Consider the following 18,609-nt stretch of genomic DNA (forward strand, 5'->3'; position numbering starts at 1 on the left):
TCACGTTACAAACCCATTACAACGCCTGTAAGGTCATATCACTGCTAATATCGGGGACATTTATTTAGCCCAATGTGACAACACTAATGACTGAACCCAAAAGAACAAACAAACCTAAAGCCTTTCAGAGTCGTCAGAGATCAACAGTCCTATGGGACGGAGGCTTTGAAGAGTGAGTTCCACAATAAGCTTTTCATATGGCTGGCCACTCATTACAGTAACCTACCCAGCATGCCTCAGTGTAGAGGTGAGGCCGGGCTCTAATTATCCCAGAATGCACTAGGGGATGTGGAGAATAAAGAAGAATGGAGAGGAATTAGTTGAGAGAACTAGGACAGTAGCTGGTGTGTGAGCTCTCCTTGCACAGACGTAAGCACACACGCATAAGGTTAGACCCGACAGATGCTGAAGGATTTGTTTGGTTTAACATGCTACATATATGTGCTACATTCCACTGAGAGGAAGAGAATCACAGTATCTGTCTGTCTGTGTGTGCACGTGTGTTAGAACGTGTGTGTTCCTGGGAGAGAGAGAGGTGTGCATTCACCTGGTCTCTCTCCTGTCATCTTAGCATATCCCTGAGAGCGGTGCATTCTGGCAGCTTCCAGCAGCTCCTCCCTCCTAATGACACGGTTAAAGAGTAACCCTCCCTCTCCTCGCGTCTCTTTAGATGAGCTGAATGCCGCTAAAAGCATGTCATTTTCTCAAGCTAATGTCAAGCGGGAACGGATCAGAAAGCGCAGGCGGAGTTAATAACACACCTCTCTCTCGTTCTCTCTCGCTCCCTCGTTCTCTTCTGGCACTGAAACTTATTCTGACCTTCCACATAACAACAATTCATATTTATATCGGTTAGCTTGTTCTCATTTCCTCTCTCCATCACTCTGCTCCATCTCAACATCCCTCTCTTTCTCTCTCTCCCTGTTTCTGTCAGTGGAAGCAATGCTTCAGAGGCCCACATGAGGGCCAGACTAATAGAAATGCAATATCTCCAAGAATATCCTTCACCTCCCTCTCTCCCTCTCTTCACACTCTACCTTGAGGAGACAAATAGGCCTGTGTATGCCCTTGCCCAAGGAGGAAGGTATACAGTTGAACAGACTGACTGGTTGTGTTCCAAATGGCACCCTTTTCCCTACAAAGTGCACTACCTTTGTACTGCACTATATAGGGAAAATGGTTCCATTTGGGACACAAACCCTGTTTCATAACTAACAGAGGCATTAGTGGAGGAGGGGGAAGGAGAAATGTCCCTCAGTAGTCTCCTCATGGCCCCTACTGCAGGGCGAGGACAGGGGGACGAGGGGGATGTCCCTCAGTATTCTCCTCATGGTCTCTACTGCAGGGAGAGGACAGAGGGATGAGAGGGATGTCCCTCAGTATTCTCCTCATGGCCTCTACTGCAGGGAGAGGAGAGGACAGGGGCATGAGGGGGATGTCCCTCAGTATTCTCCTCATGGTCTCTACTGCAGGGAGAGGACAGAGGGATGAGGGGGATGTCCCTCAGTATTCTCCTCATGGTCTCTACTGCAGGGAGAGGACAGGGGGATGAGGGGGATGTCCCTCAGTATTCTCCTCATGGCCCCTACTGCAGGGAGAGGACAGAGGGATGAGGGGGATGTCCCTCAGTATTCTCCTCATGGTCTCTACTGCAGGGAGAGGAGAGGACAGAGGGATGAGGGGGGTGTCCCTCAGTATTCTCCTCATGGTCTCTACTGCAGGGAGAGGACAGGGGGATGAGAGGGATGTCCCTCAGTAGTCTCCTCATGGTCTCTACTGCAGGGAGAGGACAGGGGCATGAGGGGGATGTCCCTCAGTATTCTCCTCATGGTCTCTACTGCAGGGAGAGGACAGGGGGATGAGGGGGATGTCCCTCAGTAGTCTCCTCATGGTCTCTACTGCAGGGAGACGACAGAGGGATGAGGGGGATGTCCCTCAGTATTCTCCTCATGGTCTCTACTGCAGGGAGACAGGGGGATGAGGGGGATGTCCCTCAGTATTCTCCTCATGGTCTCTACTGCAGGGAGACGACAGGGGGATGAGGGGGATGTCCCTCAGTATTCTCCTCATGGTCTCTACTGCAGGGAGAGGACAGGGGGATGAGGGGGATGTCCCTCAGTAGTCTCCTCATGGCCTCTACTGCAGGGAGAGGACAGGGGGATGAGAGGGATGTCCCTCAGTAGTCTCCTCATGGCCTCTACTGCAGGGAGAGGACAGGGGGATGAGAGGGATGTCCCTCAGTAGTCTCCTCATGGCCTCTACTGCAGGGAGAGGACAGGGGGATGAGAGGGATGTCCCTCAGTATTCTCCTCATGGTCTCTACTGCAGGGAGAGGACAGGGGGATGAGGGGGATGTCCCTCAGTATTCTCCTCATGGTCTCTACTGCAAGAAGAGGACAGGGGCATGAGGGGGATGTCCCTCAGTATTCTCCTCATGGTCTCTACTGCAGGGAGAGGACAGGGGGATGAGGGGGATGTCCCTCAGTATTCTCCTCATGGTCTCTACTGCAGGGAGACAGGGGGATGTCAGGAAGGGGGCTACACACCACTAGGCCTTTATTAATGCACACACAGACACACACAAAATAACGAACATACGCATGCAAGCAAGCAGGCAGGCACATACACACAGGTGAACGTCCACACAAACAGTACCAGTCAAAGTTTGGACACACCTAATCATTCCAGGGTTTTTCTTTATTTTTACTATTTTCTACATTGTACAAAAATAGTGAAGACATCAAAACAATGAAATAACACATATGGAATCATGTAGTAACCAAAAAAAGTGTTAAACAGATCAAAATCGATTTTATATTTGAGATTCTTCAAAGTAGCCACCCTTTGCCTTGATGACAGCTTTGGCATTCTCTCAACCAGCTTCATGAGGTAGTCACCTGGAATGTATTTCAATTAACAGGTGTGCCTTGTTAAAAGTGAATTTGTGGAATTTCTTTCCTTCTTAATGCGTTTGAGCCAATCAGTTGTGTTGTGACAAGATAGGGGTGGTATACAGAATATAGCTCTATTTGGTAAAAGACCAAGTCCATATTATTGTAAGAACAGCTCAAATAAGCAAAGAGAAACGACAGTCCGTCATTAATTTAAGACAGGAAGGTCAGTCAATCTGGAAAATTCCCGAAAGCAAAAACCATCAAGCGCTATGATGAAACTGGCTCTCATGAGGACCGCCACAGGAAAGGAAGACCCAGAATTACCTCTGCTGCAGAGGATAAATTAATTAGAGTTACCAGCCTCAGATATTGCAGCCCAAATATATGCTTCAGTGTTCAAGTAACAGACACTCAACATCAACAGTTCAGAGGAGACTGTGTGAATCAGGCCTTCGTGGTCAAATTGCTCCAAAGAAACTACTAAATGACACCAATAAAAAGAAGAGACATGCTTGGACCAAGAAACACGAGCAATGGACATTAGACCTGTGGAAATCCGGTGGAAATCTGGTCTGATGAGACCAAATTTGATATTTTTGGTTCCAACCTCCGTGTCTTTATGAAACGCAGAGTAGGTGAACGAATGATCTCTGCATGTGTCGTTCGATCGTGAAGCATGGAGGAGGAGGTGTGATGGTGTGGGGGTGCTTTGCTGGTGACTGTGATTTATTTTGAATTCAAGGCACACTTAATCAGCATGGCTACCATAGCATTCTGCAGTGATAAGCCATCCCATCTGGTTTGTTTTTCAACAGGAAAATGACCCAACACACCTCCAGGCTGTGTAAGGGCTATTTGACCAAGAAGGAGAGTAATGGAGTGCTGCATCAGATGACCTGGCCTCCACAATCACACGACCTCAACCCAATTGAGATGGTTTTGGATGAGTTGGACTGCAGAATGAAGGAAAATCAGTGCTCAGCATATGTGAGAACTCAATCTAAACTGTTGGAAAAGCATTCCAGGTGAAGCTGGTTGAGAGAATGCCAAGAATGTCATCAATGCAAAGGGTGACTACTTTGAAGAATCTAAAACATATTGTAATTTGTTTAACACTTTTTTTAGGTTGCTACATGATTCCATATGTGTTATTTCATAGTTCTGATGTCTTCAATATTATTGCACAATGAAGAACATAGTAAAAATAAATAATAACCCTTGAATGAGTAGGTGTGTCCAAACTTTTGACTGGTACTGTATATTTGTATTTATTAAGGATCCCCCACTCATAGATCAAGGAGACACACACACACACAAACACACAAACTGATTGAGTGCAGTCTGACCGTGGTCTTGCTGATGGACCATTACTGAAGAGGTCAACCATTTCCCCTGAACACTGGATACCAACCGATAAAACAGGCCTTTACGACCACAGGAGCTCACAGTGGCAAACCACTAACCCATTATGGATACACTACAAGGTGGCTTAGTCGACTGGACTGATAGTGCACAGACCTGCTTTAAGAGCAGGTGACTGCAGTAATAGCCCTGTAGAGGAGAGGAAAGCGAGGGATGGAGAGAGAGGAGGTTGATTGATGGCTCTGGTTTGTAGGTCACTTAAGGGGTCCACCCCCCCATGTTAGAGGCTCTCCCCAGAGTCCCCATTACGGAGAACCACACACACACACACACACACACACACACACACACACACACACACACACACACACACACACACACACACACACACACACACACACACACACACACACACACATACATTACTGAGAGTAAACGTATAGACAGGCATCGTTGGAGGGAGCTCATGGATTTTACAATAAAAACTAATGAAGCAGACAAGACTGGATCGTTACAACACACATGAACACTTGGAGAAGCCTAGACACTGTAATTGTTGTAAACAAAGACCCATGCACGGGAACCTGAGGAAAAGCTTCGATACATGATGTACTGACCTATAGGAAAGAAACTCCTCCCCCATCCACCGTGTTCCAGTGACTGTGCGTTTTTACATGGCCGTCTACGGCTGTGGACTAGAGGAAGCATCTCTTTCCCCTGAGGCCCTGTCTCTCCTCTCCTCCCTCCATTTGCTCTGTGACAGCTGTCATCCTGTCAGGACTATGGCAGTATGAAACTCACACATGGCCCTGCCCTACCCTGGTCTGTTCTGTCATTCCCACTGGAATACTCGACTGGGGCTTATACTGAACACACGAGGCCCATTAGTCACCTGGTACAACCAGAAGTGGACTGGCCACCCCTTGGAGCCTGGTTCCTCTCTTGGTTTCTTCCCGAGGTTCCTGCCTTCTAGGAAGTTTTTCCTAGCCATGTGCTTCTGCCTCTGAATTTTTATTGTGCAGTTTAAGGCTGCGTATTTGGATATTACTGTGTCCAACATGTAAAAAGGGCTTTATAAAATATATTTCTTGATTGATTGATTGACAGGTTCTGGAGCATACAAATATGTTCTAGGAAAGAGTATTAAATCAAGAGTGATTCAACTCTGAAGAGCTCAGTATTGTATGTTACATTACTCAGCAATTGCTCAGAATTACTCAGAAATGCAGTGAGTGGTTGTCTGGGAAAAAGGTGTATGGCCTTGATAAACACACAAACACGGCTACACACGCACACACACCCTCAGAGAGATTGCAGTGATTGTTTATGCACCCAATCGGAAAATGTAATTACCTGAACTTTAGAGGAGCGGCGGCAGCCTCCGCGTGAGGAAACACCCGTGGGAGCCATCAGACCAGTGTTTTACAGCACACACAAACGCACACGCACACACACACACAACCGGAAAAATAGGTCCCAACTCGCCGTCAGCAAGCACTTCTAACGGTAATAACCATTCTACCTTTTAGGAGATCAGGAGGAGAATTCGGGAGGGAGGAAGAGACAGGGATGGGGAGGAAACAAGGAGACAGAAAGAGGATGCAGAAGATAAATAAAGAGGGAAAGTGAGCGAGATGGAGAGAGACCGTACTGCTTCCATTTCTCATTGCCAGTAAGCCCAAGCTAGCCAATGCTATTCAGTGTGAATCCAGCCCATCCCCACTGCTGCCCTGCACTAAGAGAGACAGGGGATAACTGACTGTATCAGTGTTGTGGATTAAACCAACATGGTCATCTGAAAATCCTGTAAGAACATCTACTAGCACGGAGTGTGTGTGTGTGTGTGTGTGTGTGTGTGTGTGTGTGTGTGTGTGTGTGTGTGTGTGTGTGTGTGTGTGTGTGTGTGTGTGTGTGTGTGTGTGTGTGTGTGTGTGTGTGTGTGTGTGTGTGTGTGTGTGTGTGTGTGTGTGTGTGTGTGTGTGTGTGTGTGTGTGTGTGTGTGTGTGCGTGCGTGCGTGCGTGCGTGCGTGCGTGCGTGCGTGCGTGCGTGCGTGCGTGCGTGCGTGCGTGTGTGTGTGTGTGTGTGTTAGCCCGAGGCTGTGAAACAGCACTAGAGCTGTCATGTAGGCCGGCCAGTCGATAGCTACAACACAATGAGGGCAGTGGTCCAAATCACCATCATTCAGCCCCGAGGCTGCCACACACACACACAGAGCTACCTAGTCATTTTAAAAAGCCCTGGAAACATTATTATTGTGATGTCTAACTAAGCCGGCTGCATCTAATAATGATTAAAGAATGGAAACACAATACACAGAACACCAGTCAAACTTCTAATGCTGTATCAGTATTGAACGATACAGTTTTTTCTGTTAGGTTCTTATTTTTCAGAGTAAGTAACTCTGGAGAAGCTTAACCAAGTTTAATTCTTCCCAAAGGGTCGTTACAGCTGTAATTCAGACAAAACAACATTTCACACAAACACTGATATTGTCACGCCCTGACCTTAGAGATCCTTTTTATGTCTCTATTTTGGTTTGGTCAGGGCGTGAGTTGGGGTGGGCATTCTATGTTTTGTGTTTCTATGATTTTCTATTTATATGTTTTGGCCGGGTATGGTTTTCAATCAGGGACAGCTGTCTATCTGAACCATACTTAGTTAGCTCTTTTTTCCACCTGTGTTTGTGGGAAGTTGACTTTGTTTAGGGCACATAGCCTTTGAGCTTCACGGTTTGTTTTTGTAGTGTTTATTGTTTTTGTCAGCATCATTCTGTATTAAAGTAAAATGTACGCTCACCACGCTGCACCTTGGTCCTCTCCTTTCAACAGCCGTGACAGATATTTAACCCTTTCTCCTAGGCTGAGACCCCTCCTCCACCACCGAACAGTCAATGCATCCCTGTTGCTAGACAGAACCTTAGTGATATCTGTTCTTCCTCACTTCATCTGACCTCTACCCCAAAGTGCTCACTCCTCCCCAACTCAAGGATGTCATGGTTATTGATACCAGACTGTGTCTCTTCTCTTCCCAGAGTATCCCTGATGGCTAACAATAGCCTATCCTGACATAATGTAACGGTTATACATTACCCTCTCTCCCTCAGTGACATATCCTGACATAATGTAAACGTTATACATTACCCTCACTCCCTCAGTGACATATCCTGACATAATGTAAACGTTATACATTACCCTCTCTCCCTCAGTGACATATCCTGACATAATGTAAACGTTATACATTACCCTATCTCCCTCAGTGACATATCCTGACATAATGTAAACGTTATACATTACCCTCTCTCCCTCAGTGACATATCCTGACATAATGTAAACGTTATACATTACCCTCTCTCCCTCAGTGACATATCCTGACATAATGTAAATGTAATACATTACCCGCTCTCCCTCAGTGACATATCCTGACATAATGTAAATGTTATACATTACCCTCTCTCCCTCAGTGACATATCCTGACATAATGTAAACATTATACATTACCCTCTCTCCTTCAGTGACATATCCTGACATAATGTAAATGTAATACATTACCCTCTCTCCCTCAGTGACATATCCTGACATAATGTAAATGTAATACATTACCCTCTCTCCCTCAGTGACATATCCTGACATAATGTAAACGTTATACATTACCCTCTCTCCCTCAGTGACATATCCTGACATAATGTAAACGTTATACATTACCCTCTCTCCCTCAGTGACATATCCTGACATAATGTAAACATTATACATTACCCTCTCTCCCTCAGTGACATATCCTGACATAATGTAAATGTAATACATTACCCTCTCTCCCTCAGTGACATATCCTGACATAATGTAAATGTAATACATTACCCTCTCTCCCTCAGTGACATATCCTGACATAATGTAAACGTTATACATTACCCTCTCTCCCTCAGTGACATATCCTGACATAATGTAAACGTTATACATTACCCTCTCTCCCTCAGTGACATATCCTGACATAATGTAAACGTTATACATTACCCTCTCTCCCTCAGTGACATATCCTGACATAATGTAAACGTTATACATTACCCTCTCTCCCTCAGTGACATATCCTGACATAATGTAAACATTATACATTACCCTCTCTCCCTCAGTGACATATCCTGACATAATGTAAATGTAATACATTACCCTCTCTCCCTCAGTGACATATCCTGACATAATGTAAATGTAATACATTACCCTCTCTCCCTCAGTGACATATCCTGACATAATGTAAATGTAATACATTACCCTCTCTCCCTCAGTGACATATCCTGACATAATGTAAATGTAATACATTACCCTCTCTCCCTCAGTGACATTGTTAGTTTCTAAGATCTCCACCCGTCTCCCCTTATCAATGCCTGCCACATGTAATCACTTCCCTGCACTCAACACATTCCAAGCTTAGTTGCACCACTATATACCTTCCTTCTATAACCCTTAACTTCTGGTGTAGACCCTCTAAACCTCAGCACTCCATCAGTGACATGAATAAGTAACATTTCATATTCTCAGAACCCAACAATTCTAATTGATGACTAAACTAAATAACTAGGTAATACCTGACTGAAAAGTGTATTTCTCCTTTAGCCGCTGGCTCTGCTACGGTGCCTTAAGTTCCCCTCTCTGTCCAGAACCATCTGAGCAGCTTGATCAGAACCAGCTTGGATTCATGAAACAATGGTAGTAACAGAGCAATATGACCTCCAGGGAGAGAGAGGCTGCTCTCTGGTTCTCTAAGCTAGAGGGGGTGGAAATCAGATATCCAACACTGCTGCACACACACACACACACACACACACACACACACACACACACACACACACACACACACACACACACACACACACACACACACACACACACACACACACACACACACACACACACACACACACACACACACACACACACACACACACACACACATTACAACATCTCTCCGAGGGCAGCTAAGGGCCTAACATGCACCAGATGTTTGCCTTTCATCTAGGGGACTGTTTTTCTTATTTTTCTCTCTCCCTTCTTCTCTCCCTCTCTCCCTTCTTCTCTCCCTTCCCTTTCTCCATGAGGTGTGTGGGAAAAGCGCAGAGCAATGAGGAATCAATGGCTTTAAAGATCCCTCATGTCTCTGTGGCAAATTACAGTGGCCCTTTCCTGAGCTGTGCCGTTTGAAGGGGGGAGCTCTCTCTCTCTCCTTTCAAATCACCCACTGTTGGCTGGAATGAGAGGAAGTGGCAGCTTTAGAATGTGAGGTGAGCCTCTGTCTCTGTACCACATACCAATGGATGTGTGTGAAGTGCCGGAAGGTACTTCACACACATGAAAAGACTCACGTGCACACACACACACACACACACACACACACACACACACACACACACACACACACACACACACACACACACACACACACACACACACACACACACACACACACACACACACACACACACACACACTAACAGACATATACTGTAGGGTTGTGGCTCATGGCCTGCACGATCACATATACTATAAAACACACAACACATACTGAACACACAACTTCCTCTAAGCTATCAGGAAGAGAAGAGGAGGAAGAAGACACACGAGGAAGGAGAGGATGAAAGGAGAGAAAATATACATGACGCATTTAGGCCCATAGTCCTTTTATGGAGGAGCGGAGGGAGGGAGGGAGGGATAGAGGGATGAGTGGAAGGATGGATAGAGTAGAGATGGTGTGTGTGCGTGTAATGGGATGGTGGGATGGGGAGAGGGGAGAATCCTCTAGAGGTGCAGATTAGATCAGTGTTATGACTGCACACACCCTCAGGACACACAGGAGATAAAGATAAACAGATCCCCTCACATCTATTTCCCCTCTCCTCTCTTTCACCATCTCTTCCTGTCACCATCTCCTACCTCCCTCCCTCTCTTGGTCTCCCCATCCTACTCAATCTTAGAGTAGGATGGAGAGAAAGGGAGAGAGAGAGAGAGAGGAAGAGAGAGAAAAAGAGACGGTGACAGAAAGGGTTGGTGAAAGCGAGAGAGGAAGTAGAATAGATCCGTTTCTCTCCACCCTACTCTCCTTTCTCCTTTTTACATAGCTTCTTCTCTTTCCTCTTTCTCTCCTCCTCTTCCGTTCCCTCTTCCTCTAACTGCATCCAAGTGTCCAGGGGCACTGCACTAAATCACAGTTCTCAATAAAGCTGTCAGCTCCCCCTCCTCCAAAACCCAATAACACCACTCTGTGGTGCTCCACAATACACACATCGATCACTACAGTATCTCTAACACACACATCTATCACACCCATAGAAGCCCCCCTGGCACCATGCCAAACGCAAGGGCCTATTGCAGCAACTTCATAGGAGGAATTGGTTTAGTGAAACGTGGATGAAATGAAATTGTGTGTGTGGGGGGGGGGGGGGGGGCATAGAGGGTGATGATACTGTGGGAGTTGGAAACTGCAGGGAGAGAGAGAGAGAGAGAGAGAGAGAGAGAGAGAGAGAGAGAGAGAGAGAGAGAGAGAGAGAGAGAGAGAGAGAGAGAGAGAGAGAGAGAGAGAGAGAGAGAGAGAGAGAGAGAGAGAGAGAGAGAGAGAGAGAGAATACACTCTGCTGCTCTGTCTGTGGTCAAATAAAGGTTGCAGCTTTCTGACATGCTATTCATGTTTCCCCCCTTGATCAGGATGCATTCCCAGTCAAGGAGCCAAGGTTAGCCCTGACAGCTCTCTACCCAGCGGTGTAGAGGGTGTGTTTATCATACAAAACAGAGAGTAAGGGTGATAGAAAGAGAGCGACAGAGACTTCACTTTTATTTATTATCTATTTCACTTGCTTTGGCAATGGAAATGTATGTTTCCCATTCCAATAAAGCCCCTTTAATTGAAATAAAAAATTTAATTGAGAGAGAGAGACAAAGAGAAAGAGAGAAAGATAGAGGGAGGAGATATGTAGATACAAAGATATAGAAATTGTAGGGATCACATAACTTCACTGGCAGGTGTTCTCCTGTTCCCCTACACTAGTCTAGGGTCAGTTTCAAGTTTTCCTGAATGGTCAAGGTAACAATTGGGGGAGGGTAAGCGGATCCTAGACCAGTGCTTATGGTAGAGTCTATTACACTCTGCAGAAGATGGCAGAGAGAAGGAGAACAAATAGACTCTCTAACTCTCATTTCCTCCCTGTCTGTGTGATGGCTCCTTTATTTGAGCAAGAGAGTGAGAGAGAGAGAAAGTCCTCAAATGTTAAGAAAAGAGAGGGAAAGGAGAGAGGGGACAGAGGAAGGATAAAGAGTGAGGGAGAAGAAAGCCAAGGGAAAAGGAGGAGAGGAGGGAAGGAGGTATACAGGGCTGAGGCATAATGCATGAGGTAAACTCTCCCTCTGACAATGCAGAGCTGTGTAGCCCAGCCAATGGAATGGCTGAGTATTGGACGTAGAGATCGCTCCATAAGAAAGAAAAGCAACATTCTCTCCTCTGTAAGGATTCAGGTGTTTTCTCCTAGTCACCACAGCACAGGATGTGTACAACACAAAGAATCAAATCAAATGCTATTGGTCACATACACATGGTTAGCAGATGTTAATGTGAGTGTAGTGAAATGCTTGTGCTTCTAGTTCCAACAGTGCAGCAATATCTAACTAGTAATCTAACAATTCCCCAACAACAACTTAAACACACAAATCTAATTAAGGAATGGAAAACGAATATATACATATAAATATATGGATGACAGAATGTGTAGGTTGGTGTGTGTTCAGCTTTCAATCTATGTGTGTGTGTGTGTGTGTGTCTGTCTGTCTGTCTGTCTGTCTGTCTGTCTGTCTGTCTGTCTGTCTGTCTGTCCATCTGAGCTTCAATCGCCTCAAGGCCATCAATAAAATACAATTCACAGGAAATAGAAAGCTCCCACACACAAACACACACCACCTGTCACATCCTCACGTGAGCTGGAGGAGCAGATGCAGTATGCTGGAGGAGCAGGTACAGCATGCTGGAGGAGCAGGTGCAGTATGAATCCTCACGTGAGCTGGAGGAGCAGGTGCAGTATGCTGGAGGAGCAGGTGCAGTATGAATCCTCACGTGAGCTGGAGGAGCAGGTGCAGTATGCTGGAGGAACAGATGCAGTATGCTGGAGGAGCAGGTGCAGTATGAATCCTCACGTGAGCTGGAGGAGCAGGTGCAGTATGCTGGAGGAGCAGGTGCAGTATGAATCCTCACGTGAGCTGGAGGAGCAGGTGCAGTATGCTGGAGGAGCAGGTGCAGTATGCTGGAGGAGCAGGTGCAGTATGAATCCTCACGTGAGCTGGAGGAGCAGGTGCAGTATGCTGGAGGAGCAGGTGCAGTATGAATCCTCACATGAGCTGGAGGAGCAGGTGCAGTATGCTGGAGGAGCAGGTGCAGTATGCTGGAGGAGCAGGTGCAGTATGCTGGAGGAGCAGGTGCAGTATGAATCCTCACGTGAGCTGGAGGAGCAGGTGCAGTATGCTGGAGGAGCAGGTGCAGTATGAATCCTCACGTGAGCTGGAGGAGCAGGTGCAGTATGCTGGAGGAGCAGGTGCAGTATGCTGGAGGAGCAGGTGCAGTATGAATCCTCACGTGAGCTGGAGGAGCAGGTGCAGTATGCTGGAGGAGCAGGTGCAGTATGAATCCTCACATGAGCTGGAGGAGCAGGTGCAGTATGCTGGAGGAGCAGGTGCAGTATGCTGGAGGAGCAGGTGCAGTATGACTCCTCACGTGAGCTGGAGGTGCAGGTGCAGTATGCTGGAGGAGCAGGTGCAGTATGAATCCTCACGTGAGCTGGAGGAGCAGGTGCAGTATGCTGGAGGAGCAGGTGCAGTATGAATCCTCACGTGAGCTGGAGGAGCAGATGCAGTATGCTGGAGGAGCAGGTACAGCATGCTGGAGGAGCAGGTGCAGTATGAATCCTCACGTGAGCTGGAGGAGCAGGTGCAGTATGCTGGAGGAGCAGGTGCAGTATGAATCCTCACGTGAGCTGGAGGAGCAGGTGCAGTATGCTGGAGGAGCAGGTACAGCATGCTGGAGGAGCAGGTGCAGTATGAATCCTCACGTGAGCTGGAGGAGCAGGTGCAGTATGCTGGAGGAGCAGATGCAGTATGCTGGAGGAGCAGGTGCAGTATGAATCCTCACGTGAGCTGGAGGAGCAGGTGCAGTATGCTGGAGGAGCAGGTGCAGTATGAATCCTCACGTGAGCTGGAGGAGCAGGTGCAGTATGCTGGAGGAGCAGGTGCAGTATGCTGGAGGAGCAGGTGCAGTATGCTGGAGGAGCAGGTGCAGTATGAATCCTCACGTGAGCTGGAGAAGCAGGTGCAGTATGCTGCAGGAGCAGGTGCAGTATGAATCCTCACGTGAGCTGGAGGAGCAGGTGCAGTATGCTGGAGGAGCAGGTGCAGTATGCTGGAGGAGCAGGTGCAGTATGCTGGAGGAGCAGGTGCAGTATGAATCCTCACGTGAGCTGGAGGAGTAGGTGCAGTATGCTGGAGGAGCAGGTACAGCATGCTGGAGGAGCAGGTGCAGTATGAATCCTCACGTGAGCTCGAGGAGCAGGTGCAGTATGAATCCTCACGTGAGCTGGAGGAGCAGGTGCAGTATGCTGGAGAAGCAGGTACAGTATGTTGGAGGAGTAGGCGCAGTATGAATCCTCACGTGAGCTGGAGGAGCAGGTGCAGTATGCTGGAGGAGCACGTACAGTATGCTGGAGGAGCAGACGCAGTATGAATCCTCACGTGAGCTCGAGGAGCAGGTACAGTATGCTGGAGGAGCAGGCGCAGTATGAATCCTCACGTGAGCTGGAGGAGCAGGTGCAGTATGAATCCGTGTGAGTTTGTGTGTGCACAGTACAGTATTTGCTTTCTTGGTTACGAGTGAGAGGGAGAAAGGGAGAGATAGGACAAACTAATCTATTCATTCAAATCAGAATCCTATGCATTCGAGCTATTCCCTGTAGACGAGAGGATGATAATCACTTATTCTTTATGAGGCGAGAGAGAGGGATAGAGGCCGTGCTAGGGGACATGGTAAGGTCTCTACTCTGTATCCATCCTCTCTGTTCTGTCTGTCTGGTGCTGAGTGGAGAGCATGACATCACAGAGAGGTAAGAGTAATGAGCCAGTCATTAGTGGTTCATTTCCCCGTGTCTCTCTCTCACACCCGCCAAATTAGCCTGCTAATTAATCCAACCCAGATTAGGACATAGAGGGCTGGGCCAAGACATCCCCAACACACACTCACGCACATACATACGTGCGTGCACGCCCTCCCACACGCACACCTAAGATCCCCAGCATTGACACATCACCCCCGCTGACCACCGTTCCTGAGCCGTACCAGCTCAAAGACATTCATCATGATGACACAGCCTCACACACACTAACGTTTTCAGCATATTTTGACATGAACCAGCAATGTGCGGTCCACCTAACTGAAGACATCATCATACAACCAGCACACACACACACACACACACACACACACACACACACACACACACACACACACACACACACACACACACACACACACACACACACACACACACACACACACACACACACTCTCAAATGATTCAGTCAGGTTGAATAAAGGTGAAAGAGGTTAACAAATCTACTGTAGGATATTGCGACCTCCAACATACTGATGACACACCCCGAGAGTGCGTCTGCGTAGGTAAACTGAGAGAGCGTCTGCGTAGGTAAACCGAGAGAAGAGCGCCTGCTTAGGTAAACCGAGAGAGCGTCTGCGTAGGTAAACCGTCTGCGTAGGTAAACCGAGAGAGCGTCTACGTAGGTAAACCGAGAGAGCGTCTGCATAGGTAAACCGAGAGAGCGTCTGGTAGGTAAACCCGAGAGTGCGTCTGCTAGGTAAACCTGAGAGTGCATCTGTGTAGGTAAACCGAAAGCGCGTCTGTGCAGGTAAACCAGAGCGCGTCTGTGCAGGTAAAAAAACACTGGGGCTGAAGGCTTCTATAGACATGTATGTGAACTAGCTACTGTAGTAGACAGAATGGAGAGGCCTCTCTTAGTCCCACTGGGGGAAGAGAAGATGAGCTTCTCCCTCCCTCCCTCCCTCCCTCTCCACAGCAGATAAGCCACAATTCAAATCAGAGGCTCCTCTGCTGTCCAGAACGGGCTGGCACTAAGCCACATCCTGCCTGACTGTCAACCCTCCCTCTTTTTCTCCCTCTTACTCCTTTCTTTCTTCCTCTCTGCTCTCACACCGTCCCTCATTGAGCCTCACATTTTGATTGTACCCCTCTCTCTCTGTCCCTCCGTCTCCCTGTCTCTTTTCCTGCTTCACAATGCCCCACCTCTCACTCACTCCCTGTCCCTTTCACACTTCCCCCCTCCCTCACTCACCCTACCCACCGTTCTCCCTCTCCTGCCCTCCATGTAACTCTCCCTTCTCTCCCCCTGACACACATTTCTTATGCGATCCTATGTTCTCTGTCACATGAGGTTTCAGCTGTTGGACCCCTGATTTGTGTGCTTTCTGAGTGGGAGTGAGGGCTGGAGGGAGTGAGGGCTGGAGGGAGTGAGGGCTGGAGGGGAAGACAGGTGTGGTTCACCCGTGCATAGGGGATGATGAATGGGTGTCTGTAGTCAAATACACCCTTTCACTGCTTCACTGAAGGAATGGAGGGATGAAGGAATGGAGCAGCTGTCTCTGGGGAGGAGGAGGGGAACGAGGGACAGAGACTGAACGAGGGTGAGACTGAACGAGGGAGTTAGTGACCGAGGGAGAGAGACTGAACGAGGGAGAGAGACTGAACGAGGGAGAGAGACTGAACGAGGGAGTTAGTGACCGAGGGAGAGAGACTGAACGAGGGAGAGAGACTGAACGAGGGAGTTAGTGACCGAGGAGTGAAGTAAAGAAGGAACAACTGGACATGAGAATAAGTAAGAGGGAAAATGATTTCCCCCGGCCGCGTCCCAATAGTGTTTTCTTGACGACTGGTCTGGCATAACTTGACAGGTAAAAGCAACGTGATGGAACCTATCCAGTCTGTTGACTTATCTGTGATAATGGTGGAAAGGAGATGAGGAGGAAAGGAGATGAGGAGGAAAGGAGATGAGGCCATCGTAGTCTACTGTTGAGCCTCCCAGTGAGAGGTCTGACTGGGTCAGTGTCATGGTTCCTCCGGGCCAGTGAAGTTCTAGTCAAGTTAAACAGATGGGATCCTACACACACAGTCAGTCTGGGGTGAGGGGTCGCACATTTCCCAGGGAGCCCGTTATTAAGAGGACCACTGCTTTAAAGGGGGCATTTTGGGCCCTAGACACTTCCACAACCCCGTGTCCCTTCTATGTGAACAGATCTGAAACCACTGCTAGGCATTACAGTGATGGCTCCATCTAGTTCTGGGTTAAGCTAATTAGAGCTACCAGCAGTCTTTTCAAGGTGGTGGGGGCTAGAGGAAGTAGCTAGAGGCCGAACTGGAACAGGGCCAAGACTTCCTCTGTGAGCCAAACTCTGAGTACACTACCATCAGTTCACTAGACTCATGGGGGATCTGCCATTTCAGGTCCATTGAACAAAAAAAATATCATGGAATAAAATTCTGAGAATGAAAAAAAGGTCATGAAAAAAACATCATCGTCAGGGACTCTAAAATGCAAATAGAGCCATTAAACAACCTGACACAAATAATGTGGTATATTATATTTCATAACAACACATAACTGCTCGGTAACACTTGGGAGCTAGGTAAATGAATAAATAGCTGAGGTATATAAAAGGGTATGTTAGTGCGAATTGGAACTGTTACCTCCCTAAATGTTATCTGCTGGAGCTGTCCGCCTCTCTGTAACTGGGTGAGAAGCAGCATCGTAGCGAGGCCACAGATAAGTACCCTCCAGTTAAAACCTCCAGATTACCCAGCATTAACGGCACTATGGTGCGGTCCCCGCGGCGGGCAGCAACCCTCAGCCGGCGACAGAAGCTCTTTCCCCACCACCCGCAACCCCTCTCATTATAAATCCAAAGGAGGGTGTGTGAGGTAAAAGGTGGGATGTCACACACTCACACACACAGTGATACCGTGAACTGTAGCAGGGCCTGGCTACAGCGGCAGCCAGATAGCACACGCCACTAAATGTCAGGCAGGAGAGAAAAGACCATTCAAAAAACAGGCAGAGCCTTTCAGGGCTGGAGGCTGGAGAGAGAGAGAGAGAGAGAGAGAGAGAGAGAGAGAGAGAGAGAGAGAGAGAGAGAGAGAGAGAGAGAGAGAGAGAGAGAGAGAGAGAGAGAGAGAGAGAGAGAGGACAGAGACAGAGACAGAGACAGAGACAGAGACAGAGAGAGAGAGAGAGAGAGAAGAGAGAGAGAGAGAGAGAGAGAGAGAGAGATGGAGATGGAGAGAGAGAGAGAGAGAGAGAGATGGAGATGGAGAGAGAGAGAGAGAGAGAGAGAGAGAGAGAGAGAGAGAGAGAGAGAGAGAGAGAGAGAGATAGGGGAAGTAAAAGCTAGGAAGAGGGCGACAGGAGTGAGGAATTGGGGAACGGAGCGCTACAGGAATAGATAAATGGCATCGCTATGACTTTGAAGGTCTCCCAACTCCCCTTGGTTGTGTGTGTGTGCGTCTGTGCGAACAGGGGGCGTGCATAAAGGCATAGACACTGATAAATGAGAGGGCGGCGTGAGTATAATGGACAAGTCAGTGGAGGGAAACAGCTCAATGTCTGATGGGATCAAACAGGGTCAGAGTGTCTTCCGCCTCTGGAACGAGAGGTCACACACACAAAGGCCATTTGGTGAGGCCCGTTTAAATGTGCAACATTTAACAACGTAATGAGAAAAGTCATGAGATGGCAAAAGAGCTGAGGGAGGGCGAGAGGGAGAAGGAGGAGAAGGGGAGAAGAGGGGGGTACATTCTCCCCATTAGAACGTGGGCCATCAACAGCTAACGCTCTAAGTCGAGGGGACGTAAACGGGACAGGGACTGGGAGCGCGAGTCAGCTGTGCGGGCGGAATAACAGACCGCGAGCATTATGTCAGCCTGAAAACCTCCCTTTGTTCCCGTTCTAGGAATTCTGGACTTAAGTGAATAAAGTGTCTTGTTGTGCACGCAGTATAATCTGATTTCTGTCCCTCTTATAGCAGAACTCGTGCCGACAGACCGCAAATCGAATTTGAGCAAGCAGAGAGTTGTTAGTCACTGCGCATTCCGATATGGCTTGAATAAGCTTGTGTGTTTTATCCCACAGGTTTTTTGGGGGGGACATTTTAAAAACGCATTTGCATTTCCTGCATTTGAACACATTTTGCCATGGGGCAGAGAGAAAAATGTATAGTTTATAATGATATAGCACACATTTTGTCATGAGTCTGAGATAA

The 18,609-nt window shown here is 47.8% G+C and overlaps 1 protein-coding gene across 24 annotated transcripts in view; it reads right to left on the bottom strand.

Moving 5' to 3' along the window:
• Window positions 1-18,609, bottom strand: part of LOC129838505 (CUGBP Elav-like family member 2) — a 148,461-nt gene that overhangs the window by 118,516 nt on the left and 11,336 nt on the right. Inside the window, exon 1 of one of the 24 annotated variants that reach the window (XM_055905520.1) lies at window positions 8,834-9,022. The exons of the other annotated variants lie outside the window; for them this stretch is intronic. The gene's annotated coding sequence lies outside the window, so the exon portion shown is untranslated. Of the gene's footprint in view, window positions 1-8,833; window positions 9,023-18,609 lie in introns of those variants that run through there. 24 annotated transcript variants of the gene reach the window in all.

Source organism: Salvelinus fontinalis, chromosome 39 (assembly GCF_029448725.1).
Source record: "Salvelinus fontinalis isolate EN_2023a chromosome 39, ASM2944872v1, whole genome shotgun sequence".
Taxonomy (NCBI): Eukaryota; Metazoa; Chordata; class Actinopteri; order Salmoniformes; family Salmonidae; genus Salvelinus; species Salvelinus fontinalis.